At 45.6% G+C, this 15,336-nt stretch overlaps 1 protein-coding gene and 1 long non-coding RNA gene across 9 annotated transcripts in view; one reads left to right on the top strand and one right to left on the bottom strand.

The window, feature by feature from the left end:
* The window catches only part of Mapk4 (mitogen-activated protein kinase 4), a 137,282-nt gene that overhangs the window by 41,620 nt on the left and 80,326 nt on the right, over positions 1 to 15,336 (top strand). For 2 of the 8 annotated variants that reach the window (XM_029472135.1, XM_029472139.1), the window contains exon 1: positions 6,713 to 7,060. The exons of 4 other annotated variants lie outside the window; for them this stretch is intronic. The gene's annotated coding sequence lies outside the window, so the exon portion shown is untranslated. Of the gene's footprint in view, positions 1 to 6,711; positions 7,061 to 9,867; positions 9,966 to 15,336 lie in introns of those variants that run through there. 2 more of the 8 variants (XM_029472136.1, XM_029472134.1) reach the window with 2 other exon arrangements.
* LOC110284863 lies at positions 2,249 to 4,516 on the bottom strand. Its single transcript, XR_002376992.2, has 3 exons — positions 4,210 to 4,516; positions 3,628 to 3,898; positions 2,249 to 3,025 (listed from the first exon to the last, which is right to left on the bottom strand). It is a non-coding gene; the product is annotated as an uncharacterized LOC110284863 (long non-coding RNA).

The raw sequence follows: 15,336 nt of genomic DNA, 5'->3' as shown, positions 1-15,336 counted from the left end.
CTCATTTGGGGTCATTAGGATTAGAGCTGTGTTGCTCCGGGGCCATAGCAGCAGAAGGCAGAGCAAAGACAGCATGTGAGCTTCTATCCTAACAGGGTCTGAACTCCAGGAGCCCTCTGTCCCTTCTGTTCCTCTGTCCTAGAAATACAGTAGCCCGGGTCTACAACCATGGCCATTGGTTCCAGCTCCCCCTAGCTCTTCCTGTACTTAGACAAGTAGAAGTTAGAGGAAAAGATAACAAACAAGAGCAATGAACTCCAAGAAGCAAAAGTTGGAAGACTTTCTTGAAGGAGTCTGTGGCAAAGAACTTGGCATGGCCAGGGAAGGGCAGAAGCAGACACAGGTGCATACTGGGTAGGCATAGCTATGCCCCTGCAGCTAGTCTATGCAGTCTTTCGTTGGCCACCATTCCTAAACCCGTGAGGAGGTGACACATTTGGACAGAATGTCTAAGAGTCTGATTCACTTCCTCTGCTGTGATCCTGGAGACCCATGTGGAAGTGACGCCAACTCAGCCTGTGACCCTAAGTGTCCATATGGACCAAGTCGCTACCAATGCCTGGTATACGTGTTGTGTGAAGGAGAAATCTGCCGGGCAGGCTCAGTCATGGAGGCTCTGGGATTGTCTCTACCTGGAGCACCATCTCTCCCGGATGAATGTGGTGTCATCCTTATAGATGGTTGTCACAATCTTGTCATCATCCTTTGTGTCTGGACCCTCAAAGCTAAAGTCTTCTGAACACACTCACTGTGTGTCAGCTCTGGTTCCCTACTGATACGGTTTCCTTCTGGCGAGGGTGGAATGTGGTTGTGGCTTGGCAATAAAATGTTCTCTCAGTCCCTGTGCTTCGAGGCTGAGTCCTGGACATAGCAGTACTCAGAGGTGGAGCTTTGATAGCTGGTTGGATCATGAGGGCTCTGGGCTCACGAGTAAATTAATCCATTGATGAACTCATCCGTTAACCAATAGCTGAATGGACTTTTAGGGCTGGGGCCTTAGCCAGTACAAGTGGGTCACTGGCAGAAAGTCTTTGAATGGTAGCTCTTTCCCTGTCTCCTTCTCCATCCTCGGTTTCCTGGCTTCCACGAGGTGGACAGCTTCCTCTGCCCATGCTCCAGCCGCCATGACATTTTTCCTCACTTCAGGCTTAAAGCAATGGAGTCAACCAACCTTGGGCTGAAACCGTGAGCAGAAACAAGCCTCGCCCCTAAGTTTGTTCTTTGCAAGCATGGCTGCAGCAACACAAAACTGACACCCTATGTAGTCATATATCCAGTTTTCCAGAAAAACAAATGGCATTTTCAGTAGGCAGATGGTCTTACAAACCGTCAAAGTGCAGAGCCAAGACTCCGGTTTCTAACTCTCTCTCCTAACTCTTACTTCTGTGTCTTCTGCCGTGGGTCTGGGTCTTTGGATTCTGGTTGGTCTTTTTGAGATGGGGTCTTGCATACTCCAGGCTGGTCTTGAACTAGTTAGGCAGCTGAGAATGACTTTAAGTCCTTATGCTTCCACCTCTACCTTCCATGTACTGAGATTCCAGGCAGGCACAGCATGTACTACTGCTTGGATTGGTTTTTCAGTCATCAATTGCTCCCCTCTGCCGTTTGATTGCTCTTGTTGATTGTATGGGCTGTTTTGATGCTATCCAATGTGCTGGGGCAGGTTGAAGTTGAAGGATCTTGATTGTAGGAGAGCGCTGTTCCAAACAGTGCAGCAGCAGACAGAAATGCCAGAAGGATGGGTTGAGCTGGCCAACAAGCACGGTTAGATGTGATATCAAGTTGGAACTGCCAGGTCTTGAAAATGGTCTCAGTCACATACCTGTGTATCCCTACCACTCATCTCTAAGACTTGGTAGCTTCCTGTTATCAGTCACGTTCTTGTCTTTCTGTGAAAGGGGAAAAATCATTTCTGGAACTGTCTTGAGGAAATTGTGCTATTTCCTTTCTGGCCTGGGGAGTCACTGGCAGTGGCTGTCCTCTTTGATAGGGCTGCAACCTGCAGCCTAACTCTGTTAGGCTTATTATTAATAACAATATATTCAATAAGAAGCCCCACAGCGCATTCTTATAATTCCTCGACAATGCCCAGTGTGCTACTCCGGGTTCCTTACTTAAAGTCCCATTTAATTACTTTCTGGTGCAGTATCGTGGCATTTTTTTTTCTTTCAATAAAATAATTCTTTCCCCTAACCAAAAAGGAGAATTATATAAGTGATTATATTTCCCTCTTTGCCATGCTTGCTGGGAAACAAGATTTATTTGGTATTTGAAAATAATAACCATTGGCACTCAGGATAATAGCAGATTACCTGTGTCCCCTGCCCTTCTCCTTGTGGGTTCAGATTTTCTTGACTTCAAGATTTAAACTGCACAGTATTATACTGCACATGATTGGAAGTCCTTCTTGAAAGCTGACTCTAAGTATGACTTGCCTTGGCTCTGAGTCAGCAAGACCACGGGTGACACTGGGTGACCATTTGGAGCTCTTCTTCCTCCGGGCTGACTGGAAGCTCTTGTGTGCTCTCTGAGAGTGTGAGCCATCGCTGTTCAGAATGCCTTGAAAACCCTCCTTTACACAGAGGCCATTTGAGGTGGTCTTACCCTAAACTCACCCGCCAGGCACATGTCCCAGAGATGTCAGAAGACTTCCAGCTCATTTCATTTAAAAAGATGAATAACAGTAGCAAAGACCTTGTCTTGGGCATTTTCTGTCAGGTGCTACAATAAGATTTTGTGTGCTTTATCACGTTTAGTCCTCTGCCCTGTAAGGTGTCTTATGGTATAGGGGGCTGAGGCTCAGTAGATAAAGTTCATATAGGTAAACTCCCACAATGAATAGGGGTAGAAATGAGGCTCCAACAGATGACGGTGGCTGAGAACTGCGCCCTGGACTGCTGCTGCTTTGCTTCCTGCTGGCAATGATGACGCTGAGGGCAGGGATGTCAGGTACAGTTTGAAGCGCTGCGTGTGTCTATGAAGCTCAGCATCCCGTGGTGACAAAGGGGAGGACAATTCCCATGATCTACAAGTTCGAAGGGACCCCTGTTATCAAGGCAAATGATTAAGAGAGAAGCAAATATTTATTGAGGTGTCTACCCCAATATGGATGTGAGAGACATACATGTGTATTTAAGTAGTTCTCAAAGAGGTGCCCGTGGAGTCTGGCTTTTGCTGCATCTTCAGCAAAAACCAGGAGACTTGTAGGAAAGAGACAATCCAAAGGGAAGAACTTTGAGACTGCGGACAGCTAGCTAACAGCTGAACTGTAGCTAGGAAAGCTAGTTCATGTAGATTCCCAGGGTGTCATCTGCAAGAAGAGAAAGGTCCAAAGTTGCCTTTGGTGGTTAACCTTTGCTCTCTCTGGTGTGTGTGTGTGTGTGTGTGTGTGTGTGTATGTGTGACAGGACACTTTATAAATATATGTCTTGCACCTGGTTTCTTTTGTCTGCAGCTTCATTTTTCTTCCTGTTTGGGGATGGTATAACTTTGTCTCCCACATAGGTTCTGTTCCCAACTATATTTTATAAATGGGGAAACTGAGGCAAGAGTGGTTTTTTTTAAGTGACTTGTCTTAGATCACATAGCTGGTAAATGGCAAGTCAAGATTTGATTCTAGACGGCTACCTTGAAACACCCCTGGATCACTGTATCCTCTTTCATCATGCTGGACAGGAGATGTGGGGGATGGAGCGAGCAGTAAATCAAGATCTGGGATCATGAAGACTTGGATCCTGGTTGAGATCAGCCACATCCAGAGTTGAGAGAATTTAGTGAGGGTGCTCGGCTTCTGTACCATTCAGGAACGTGGTTAGAGCATGGTTGGAAGAACACCACCGCACCAGTTATTTGAACAGGGAGTTTAAAAGAGGGTATCAGTTACATAGGCATTCAAGACCTGAAAGAGAAGAGAGGACCTAGCAGTGACACAGAGATACAGGTACAGGAAGCAGCCACTCCCTCTCAAGCTGAAGGAACAAAGGAGAAAGCTAAAGGACCAGATATAGTCACTAGATGATTGACAAGCACCACTCTAAGCAGAGAGACTAAGGCATTAGGGGCAGCTCCTCCCAGAGGCTGACACTGGCAAGGGATTGCAATGAAGCTGGTGCTGGGGATGAGGGCTGGGAAAAGGGGGAGCCAGAACCAGGTCCATCCAAGCTGAAGAGCATCACAGGGCCCATGATGTCCGAAGAGCCCAGCTCCTACCTTGCAGTTTTTCGTGGTATCCCCCCGCTGGCAGAAACCAATAGGGAGCCTGCTGTCAGACAAGCTGTGGTTCCAAGTGGCAGATTCCTAGTGTTGCCTCCACAAACAGAGAAGAGAAGGGATGGTTCAGAGCTGAGTCACAGGTGTGCCTCCTGCTGGCATTTCTTTATCTGTAGAGAGGTGAGGCTAGACAAATGACGTCAGAGGCTTCAAGGTATGCTGTGCCCTCTTCCTGGGCTTCTGTCGAACGCTATCAACTTCTGCCATTCATTTTCCTCCTCCTGTTTGGTGGGGAGCATTTTGAAGAATAATTGTCTCTTCCCCATGCTTGTTTGGTGCTAGGCTTAGCTTGTGGTGGGTTGTGCTCATTATGAACTTGAATTCTGTAATGATCCAATTTAGATAACAATATGTCACTGGATTTTCTGTGACTACTGATGATGGAGCCAGCCTTGGCTCCGGGACTGTAAGGGAGTAGTCTTTGATAATGGATGGCTCCTGGCTATGGACCAACTGACCTTATTATACCCAACAAGAGGAGAACAGCTGTGTGCATAAGGAACTGTCTCAAGCCAGAGAAGTTCAGATGGACTTTTAATTCAGACATGGAGGAGAGCTCTTATCGCTTCTGAGAGAGGTTGTTTTTTTAGCATTTACCAACGAGTAATGAGGTGATGAGCTACTGTGAGGCTGATTCTTAACGATGGCAATCAGAAGGACTTTAAAATCCTGAATACCTTCATTTTTATAAAAATGTTTAAAAGACAGAGGAGTTGGAAGGGGAAGAAAGAGGGGAGGGAATGGTGTAAAGATAGTACTGTGTATGAAATGCCCAAACAAAATTCAAATTAAAAAGTTTAAAAAAAAAGAATTGATGGTATATTCAGGTAATTAAGTAATATTAACCTTATTAAAAGAATCTAAACTTAAAATTTGATTTTTTTTTTGAGACAGTATTTCTCTGTGTATCCCCAGCTGTCCTGCAACTCACAGACTGGCTTTGAATTCACAGAGATCTGCCTGCTTCTGCCTCCCGAGTGCTGGGATTAAAGGCATGTGCCACAGATTCTGCCCTGGGAGCAGGGCCAGACGCATCTTTACTGGAAGATGGAACAGCGTGGATCTTTTACTAGCAGGATTGACATTTAACTCCTTATCCAGGCCTAGGCCAAAGTGACCTTGCAGAAATCACCTCAGAGATCTGCATCCCTCTCTGGCTGCTGCAACATTGTCCCCTGGCTTCAGGGAAACTCCAGGGAGCCATTTAATGACATAGCAAGGATCTTGAAAGTCTACAGAGAAAAATAAAGTGGCCCAGTGGAAATGCAGGTATTGCGGTAGAGGCACCTGCCCACGTCATCAGACATGGGAACTTCGGATCAAACAACTGGGGGAGATTCTGATGGGAGTCTGCCATGATGGTCATGCTTAGCATCACTTGCCTGGGCAAGGGTACTGGTTTCTGTCACAGAAGGGATCAGAGATACCAGACATCCTTCCCTCGTCCTAAGTTGAAGAATCAGTTACATAAGCAAAAGTCCATGAAGCTTGATAGCATTTAGAAATGTAAATACTGTGTACCATGTGAGACTGCAGGCTATAGCCTATTGTGGAGACTTCATGTTCCCTCCTAAGTTCCCTTTGTCTTCCCATTCTTACTATAGATTTTGCTTGGTTTTGAACCTGATATAAATGGAACTTAAAGGAAAACTACTCAAAGTTGACAGAGCATTAAAGCATGCTGGGCATTCTGCTAATCGATTATGGTTGGATGGAGTGTTAGACTATAAATGCCATATATTCCAAAAGATTGTTATCTTGCCTTCTTTCCAGAGCAATCACTAAGTATGTTATCCAGTGTAATATGTATTCAAGTGATAATAAGGACCAAAGGGTTAAAATTCAAATGTGTGCCAAATCTGACTATATTGTAATAGAAATAAAAATTGAATGTTATTTTTTTTAAAAAGCATTTTAAATGTTTACAGATTTTTTTTCTAAAATGTTCCAAAGGTGTTAAAATTAAAAGTCAAAATACAAACTATAGAATATCAAAGTTTAGCTGGTGGTTGTGGCACATGCCTTTAATCCCAGCACTCGGGAGGCAGAAGCAGGCAGATCTCTGTGAATTCAAAGCCAGTCTGTGAGTTGCAGGACAGCTGGGGATACACAGAGAAATACTGTCTCAAAAAAAAAATCAAATTTTAAGTTTAGATTCTTTTAATAAGGTTAATATTACTTAATTACCTGAATATACCATCAATTCTTTTTTTTAAAACTTTTTAATTTGAATTTTGTTTGGGCATTTCATACACAGTACTATCTTTACACCATTCCCTCCCCTCTTTCTTCCCCTTCCAACTCCTCTGTCTTTTAAACATTTTTATAAAAATGAAGGTATTCAGGATTTTAAAGTCCTTCTGATTGCCATCGTTAAGAATCAGCCTCACGGTAGCTCATCACCTCAGGCGTCTGAGACACACAGAAAGCTCACGGTCCTGTGAACAGCTGAACAGTTGCCCGCTTGTGCTGCAATTCCATGAATCCAGCATGACGTCAGTGGTGTGAGGAGAACCAAGAATCACGGGAGGAACAGAAGCCAGAGGACAAACATGCCACTTTTCTGGGAAGCCACGTTCTTTATTCTGTAGGCATCTGTTGCCTTGATGGTATCTGGGAGGAAGGACCTGAGAGCCAGTTCCTACCAGCAGCCTGCTCAGTTGTCCTTGCTCGCTGAAGCTCTGCCTGTCCTTAATGTTAATAACAGTTCCAAGTCTTTCACACGGAATACAGTGGCCTTTTGTTGTGAGCACGGGACCCAGAGTTCTGTTTGCCTGGGGCCTTGAACCAGGTTAGTCACTCGTGTGGACATTCAGGTTATTTTGCATGCTGTTTCAGCTTTTGCATTGCCTCTGGGGTAGCGGGGGTGCTTATGTGTTCCTTAGTAATTGTGCGTGTGTGTGTGTGTGTGTGTGTGTGTGTGTGTGTGTGTGTGTGTGTGTGTGTGCGTGTGTGTGTTTGGTGACTGGGGTCCGTTGAGCACTTATATCCTGATTCACCTAAGTGAGGAGGGGGGAGGTGCCCAGGTCGTAGTCGCTTACCCAGCACTCTATTGTTCTCCTTTCAAGATAAGCAGCCCACCATAATCATATTGCTGGCCGAGGCTGAGGGATCTAACTGCTTTCTTGGCTGATCCTCTTTCTTGAGATTGAGGGCCTCTTCATGGCCAAAAGGAAGGAGAGAGCTGAAAGGCAGAGCTTGTGCCTGTCTCAGGATCTGACCCTGAGTCAAAAAGTCCTGCACATTCCAGTCTCCCCAGAGGACTGAGGGATGGAATCTTCCCGGCTGGCCTCATGCCCAACTGAAAGTGTCTCTGTAAGAAGAGGACAGCAGTTTGAATGGCAGCCAGCAATCTCTTCAAGTGTCTTCCACCATAAATTAGGGAGGGAGGATGACAATTTACACAAAAGAGTACAAGGCCAACCAAGTTAAGCTGCATGCTGTCCGATCATGGCCACAGAGTTCAGCGTTTTGAACCTGCAGGCCAGACACCATTTCTGGTGTCAGCTTAGATTCCCAACTCTTTCCAGGCCTCTGGAGGCAAAAAAAAAGGATCAGCAACCAGCCACCAAGTAGCGAAGCTTCTTTGAGTGACTATGTGCTATGTGACTTCCCTCAGCTCTTTTCAGTAAATTCAGGGCTTTGCACTAGACTCCTGGTTTGCAAACTGGGTGCTAGTGGACTCTAGTATTCCCTGCTGTTGCCGCAGGCACGGGTAGCTGCCTTTGAACTATTCTTTCCTATTGCCCATAGAAACTCCATTTTGATTAGTTTTATCCCTTCAGGTCTATAACTTCTTACGGGAAAAGGGCACCATGGGGTAGATCGCTCATGTCTCATGGGATAGAGACACTTCCTGCAAACCCTGGTGGCCTAAGTTTGATCTCTTGGACCCACATAAATGTGACAGACAAAATTGTCCTCTGACCTCCCCATAAGTGCTTTGGCAAGGGCAACATACACACACACACACACACACACACACACACACACACACACACACAACCACCACACACAGATAAAGGAGTAAACACTTTTAAAGAGAAGAATGGGCTCGAGGGCATTAACTGCCACCCCAGAGCAGTGTGATGCCCGGTGGAGTCACGTGGTCTTGATTTCAGTCCCTTCTCTGTCATCAACCTTCTGTGGCACCTCAGGCTCAGGTGTTTGAGCCTTGACTCTAAATTTTTTTTCATCATCATCTTTAATATGCTGTCGTTTTTACCCACCCCTCAGGATCGGACTAGATCATTTATGACACTATATATATCTACGAGGCTTAACATAGGGAAGAAGGGTGTGTGTGTTTAATGACTGGTGGTGACTCCCACTGCCCCACCGTCCCTCCATCCTAAGGGTTCCACTTGGAGGCCTTCAATTGTGAATAACCACTGGAGGATTTTTTTTCCCTCTCCATGCTGGGATCTTTGAGGGCTTTCCTATGAGGCGTGTGAGGGTTCGGCCACAGTGGGCAAACCGATGTGAGCAACAGCAAAATGGGAGGTTCTGTTGCTTCAAAGTCGTGGTTGGAAGAACTTGTTTTTAATTGAGGAGGACCCTCTTGTGCTTGTATCCGTGTTTTTAAGTTTAGAAGGAAAGGCTCTTTATCCCCTGCTGCACACAGAGGAAAAGAAGGTGCCGACTTGAAAAGCCCTTGGCATAGTTAATGAGAAGGACACAGAAAAACCTATAGCATTGAATTCTGTTGACCGTGACTTTCATGGATTAACCTTGACTTCAGGTCCCTCCTGGCCTATTCCAGTTTGTTAAGCCCTTGATAGGCTCCAACCTATGAAGTACTGGCCGATCCTCACTAGAAAGTCACACTGGTGTCCTCTGCAGAGTCCACAGAGCTATAGGACAAACCCTTGTGAGCCTGAAGCCAGGAGGATGCTGGAAGCAGAGGTGGCACCAATCACATGTCACAAGAATCAGGAGGAAGGATAGGTAGGTCTTCTGGCCCGTGATCTATCTGCCTTAGGACCTAAAATTCTCACTAGGATGTTCTTGTTCCATCATTGCTCTTGTAAGCCACCTTCATCCATCTTGTTTCTGTCCCTCTGGCTGTTCGCCTTTACAGAATCTTAGCCCCGGGTTGAGCTTCTCCGCCTCCAAATCTTCTCCACATCACCCTGGAGAGGCCATCTCTGCTCCTTCCGTGATAGGAAGCTCTGCGAGATCCGTCGGCCACTCCTTTGGAGGGAAGCTCCAACTCTTTTGAAAACTTTGTTCTTTTGCACCTAAACTTCCTTTTTGGCTGTGAAAGTCACACGTGTACATGTATTGAAGAGCCTCTGCCCTCTACAGCGACCCTCCGTCAGTCACGTCTCTTTTTCAACTGACAGTTGACCTACCTCTGTCTCCACGTTTTCATTTCTGGTGTCTCCTGGTGACCTTCACCTGCCAGGCATTGATCTGTATACAAAGCCAATTACTCAGCAGCTGGTGCATAACTGCTTATGGGTTCCATTGTCTTAGTATATCGTAGCCTTAATCTTTCCTGGGGATCATTCCTGTGGTGTCGATAAAACTGGTGACAGACATTTTTGATTTGTTTCTTAATTTTGAAGATTTTTTTTTTAATTATGTTGCCTTGAGGTATGGACTGAACCCACTTCTGTCTCTGGAAAGATGAATTGAATGAGCAAGCAGTGGCTCCCTTGGTGAGTGCAGAGTCTCCAAATCGACTGTCACAGGTGTGTAAAGGGACATATTGGGTAGCTAAGATCAGCCTAAATCCCCAAAAATATCTGAAAAGACTGTCCTGAAGAGCGGACTCTGCTAGCCAGTATGTACATATTTAACCCCTTCAAAACTCGGGCACCTGGCCTGGGTGCCCATCCTGTCGCCTGTGATCCAAGCTTATTAAGGTCATCATTTACACAAGGAAGTGAATGGAAACTGAGAAATGGCAAAATGTATCATTTTAATTAGGCCATCTCCCTTACAGCCAAAGACTCCCGGTTTAAAGTCCACGGGGTCTGGATATTATATACTAACCAGTCTGCAATCATGATGCCCTTCCTGAAAAGAAGTGAAGTGATCAGCCACGATTTGATTTGTTTTGCCATGAGTTATAATGATGTTTACCCAGCACTCAGAATTCAGTTTAAAAATCCCTGAGTCCTTGGCTCATCCAGCGAGAGGAGTGGAGCTCAGCCATCATTGCCGCTGACTGCCCTTTTCTTCCTGGCTCTCAGTAACCCTTCCTGTCCCAGCGTGGCAAGCACACACCCCCTCTATGGAAACCACCTCTGCTAAATCTCTGTTGTGGGTTATTTTTGACTGTGTCATCCCTTTATCAAAGCTAAGTCTGGTGTTTCTCGCTGTCCCTCATATGGTCCGTTCCCTCTAGAGTCCCAGAGCGGGGGAAGGCACAACCTCAGGCTGGCATGTTGGCATGAGCAGGGATGCTGGGCTATGTCATGAACCAGACATGAGACAGGAATAGGATGTTAGCCTCCCGTGGAAACACAGACCCTGAAGCTTTGTTATTTGTGTTGGCAACAGTAGGCATGCATATCTCTGTGCTGAGGCCCAATCATTTGCTGAATATTTATTTGTTCCAAAGATTATTTAGCTCTCCTCAGGAATCCAGGAGCACCAGCCAACTTGTCTTCGTTGGCACTGCTGCCCCGTGAGAGATGTGAAGGACGCCCCCTTCTCCCTTAACAATCATCAAAGTTGGAAGTGCCATGGCAGAAAAGTAAAAGGGGACCCGAGAGAATATGTGACTTTCTAAGACATGGCAGAGCCAAGAGGCTAGAACTTGGACCTTCTGACTTCAAACCCTGTTCTTCCCAATAGAAGGGGCCTTGCAAACTTTGGAGGCATTTTATTGAGCGAGGAACATGATTTCCTAAGATGTAGATACTTAGGTCTCCATTTTAGAAATGTGGATGCACAGCCGTGTGGCTGCATCCTAAAGTCGTGGTCCAGCATCAGCTCAATCGCTCACTGATGCTCTCCCGTTCTCCCCTAGAAGTGGTAATCAGTTATGATGGGTGTCACATGCTTCTGTTTGTTTAAAAATTTTATACCTCGAGAGCCTTCCATTTTTGGGGAGATTATTCATTGTATTTAGGGAGATGTCATAGGACAATTGTTTAATTTTATTTCAAATTCTTTTGAGCCAAGAAGTCTCCTGACTACTTGCTAGGAAATAGGATCCTTGAAAACCGTCAAAGAAGAATCATAGCCTTTCATGTTATCAAGCGCCTGTTGCATCAGAAGGCGCCGTACTCGGTACTGTTCAGACTTCACATCAGTGTTGTCCTCTCCATTTCCCAGATGAGGAGACTGAGGCTCCATAAGGGTACATCTCGTCTATCAGATTATAAGGCTAGTATGCATTCCCCAGCTGGTCCACGCTTGCTGGGATAGGATTAGTGACCTCTGGTGAAATAGAGGCTAGTTGAGGGGACAGGACTGAAGGGGTCATATAAAGAAGTTGAGGTTTGGCCCCATGAAGAAAACCTATGAGAGCTGTTAGTGAAAGTGCAGCCTAGTTGCAGCAGAAGACCCCAGCATTTTAGAGATGCCAGGACCATGGGATGAGCCCCAAGAACAACAGGAGCAGTGGGGTGTAGCTATCCAGAGCCTTGAAGACAAGCTGTGCGTGCTACAGGGGGCAGAGCTAGAGAAGTGACCCAAGCCTTTTGGAAGTGTTCAGAAGATCATGAGTGGATCCCAGACACTGGACACTTGGAGTTTTGTTTTGCTTTGCTTTGATTGCCTCTTGAACTATGAAAGTATTTGGTTTATTTTTTTTATTTTACTGGAGTCCACAGTTGAGAGAATTTTGAGTTTTAAAAGACTTTGGGCTTTAGAAGAAATTGGTTATCTTAAAGGGACTGGGGTTTTAATGCATTTGAGTTTGTAAAGACTGTAGGACTTCATAAGTTCCTTGGAGATGAGTAAGAAAGGAAGGGTTGAGGCTTAATAGTGATGTGTTTGTATGTCAAGTTGATAAAGGGTCAGTTATGTTGGCTGTTTTTGTCCCATCTAGAGTCATGAGAGAGGAAGGAGCCTCCCTTGAGGAAATGCCTCCATGAGATCCAGCTGTAAGGCATTTTCTCAATTAGTGATCCATATGGGAGGGCTCAGCCCATTGTAGGTGGCGCCATCCCTAGGCTATGGTACTGGGTTTTAAAAGAAGCAAGCCAGGAAGCAGCGGACCCCTCCATGGACTCTGAATCAGCTTCTGCTTCCAGGTTCCTGCCCTGTTTGTGCTTCTATTCCCCCCATCTTGCTTTTTGGTCATGATGCCTCATTGCAGTATCATGAACCTTAATAAAGCACTCACTTTGGCCTATGCTTAGCAGTTTTCTTATACAACCCAACATCCACCCAGTGCCCAGGGGTGGCATTGCCCACCGTGGGTTGGGCCTTCCTGTATCAATTAGCAATCAAGACAGTGCTTCACATATATGTCACAAGCCAATCTGATGTCAAAAAAAAAAAATCCCATTTTGAGTTTTCCTCTTCCCAGGTGACTCTGGCAAGTGTCATGCTGGCAATAAAAACTAACCAGGATGGGTGATTACTGCGTTTGTTTTGTCAGAGGTGGAAGGAAGTCTCACGGGGTAAGAGAAGTCCCCAGAAGACTGAAGCTCAGGTTGCGGGTGTAATCCTGACCCTGCACAGCTGGGGCTCAGGGTTCGAAGCATAAAGATCCAGGACCACACGGTCTTACACCTCCGTCCTGATTAATGCAAAAATTTCTACAGACTAAGACTCATCTCAGCTAGACTTGTCCCTAAATGTCTTCGTGTCTTTACCAAGGACAGAGGGTCTATCAGCAAATCTCATCAGGACAGCTTCTCTCTACAGGCTGTCACGTCCTTGACCGTTAAATGCCACCGTTGCCACTCTGGAGACCTTAGTGGCCTCCGGACTGGGCTTTGTTTTTACTTTTGCTTCCTCTGGGATCTTCATCAACATTCAGAGATTATTCAAAGGGAATTTGTAAACCTACAAATCAAGTTACATTGCTTGTTTGCTTGGATTGGTTCATGGCTTCCCAGGGTGTTTGGAGTGGAGTTAGAACGCTTCCCAGTGACACACAAGCTCCTGCTTGGTCTATCTGGTCTACCTCACCCCATGTGCTGGCCAGCTTCCTCTCCACTGGCCTGTTATCTGGGCATTCCAAACACCTTCCTGCCTCTGGTTTTTGCTCTTGCTGTTTTAACTATCCCTCCCTCAGGTTAATGAATGGCTTATACTTAAACCTTTCAGGTTTTAGTCAAGCTGTATCTTTTCAAAGAAGCCTAAAGTAATCTCTCTGCCAAGATAAGGTGACACATCACCTGTCCCTGTCTGCTGCCTTCTGGGGCCTTAGTGCAGCCTGCCTTATCTCCAGTTACTTACCGCTGTCTTCTTGTTAGAGCGTTAAGTTCCACTGAACCAGAGGCCTATTTGCTGCTTTGCTGCTCTGGTTCACAGTGATAAGGGCAGCATAGGTGGATACAGTAGTCAGCTTTTTGTCATTTATAATGAGACACTGTAGATAGGGAGGTTTAGTGAGAGTAAGCGCACAGACCTTAGTGGGGCTGCGACCTTCCAACATCACCACATTGGGTCAAACTGCCGATGCCTACAGCACCGGGCACAGATTCAAATGCGGTCCAATCCACAGCTGCATGTAATTGGCATTTGGTGAATGGATGAGTATGTGGGCACTGGCTTCGAGCACTGCTTGTATAAGTGGAAGCCAAGTACAAAAACTACCTGTCAAATGAAGACTTCTGAGAGATTTATGTGGTAAATAATACCTTATGCAAATAGTTGAAGCATGCTGTTTAAAGAAAATCAACACCTGAGAAAGTTGAGGTGTCCTCCGTGCCGACACTGGACTTGAACATGGAACAGGCTCCACGTTCTCAGATTTATTTTTTTAAATTTTGCATTACAGCATGTACTGAAGGATCCTGTTATCTTTTATAAAAACCTTATACATGTAGAAAATGTTGAAAGGGTTTTCAGACTACTCTGTGGGTTTTTTTTTAATAAATATTAACATTTTTACGTTTTTGGGGTGAGGGTGGGGCAGACGATGAGTCCAGTTGTCTTCCACTGCTATCAACCACCTTAGTGGTTTAAGACAGTGTCTTGTACTGAATCCGAAGCTGTCTAGTTCATCAAGGCTGATTGGTCACTCAGCTCTCAGGACCCACCCCCTCCACTGCAGTACTGGGTTACAAGCATGCATAACTCTTTGTCCAGCTTCCTATATGGGGACTGGTGATTCGAACTTAGTTCCCCATGCTTGCTCAGCGCTGCCCATTCTTGCCCACTAAGCCATCATCTGGCCTGGCGTTTTGCTTTTTCTTTTGCTATCTGAAAACTTAAAATCTTCTTATTTAGATTCTGAAAAAAAAAAAAAAGGTTTCAAACGCTGTTTTAATTTTTTTTTTTTGAACTTTATGTTTATGGGTGTTTTACTCGCGAGTATACCTGTGTGCCATCTGCATGCCTAGTGCTTTGGGAGACCAGAGAGAGTGTTGGGTGCCCTGGCACTGGAGTAGAGATGGTTGTGAGCCACCATGTTGGTGCAGGGCACTGAACCCAGGTCTTCCCGGAGAACAGCCAGCGCTCTTAACGGCTGAGCAACGATTTTCTCTCCAGCCATTCTTTCCTGAAATTTTTAATGATAAATCTGTAATCTAAAAAGAGCAACAGTTGGCGTGGGGAAGGTAAACACTCAGTTAAGTTAGTAAAGTGCCGGCTACACAAGCGTGAGAGCCTGAATTTAGAGCCCCGGTGCCCACAAAAAGCCAGGTATGGCAGCCCCTGGTAACCCCAGGGTAGAAACCTGGAGCTCATTGGCCAGTTGGTAGCTCCAGGTTCTCAAGAAATAAGTCAGGGTCTCAAGATAATGTGGAGAGCAATAGAAGACACACCCTCAACCTCTTGTCTCCACACGAATGCATAAATGTATATGCACCTACACACACACACACACACACACACACACACACAAATTACACACTACACACACACACTCCAATAACAATTACAATCTCTCTCTCTCAACCTCTCTCTCTCAATCTCTCTCTCTCTCTCTCA

The sequence above is a fragment of the Mus caroli genome, chromosome 18 (genome assembly GCF_900094665.2).
Source record: "Mus caroli chromosome 18, CAROLI_EIJ_v1.1, whole genome shotgun sequence".
NCBI classification, from domain to species: domain Eukaryota; kingdom Metazoa; phylum Chordata; class Mammalia; order Rodentia; family Muridae; genus Mus; species Mus caroli.
This window is presented reverse-complemented; position numbering and strand designations above follow the sequence as displayed.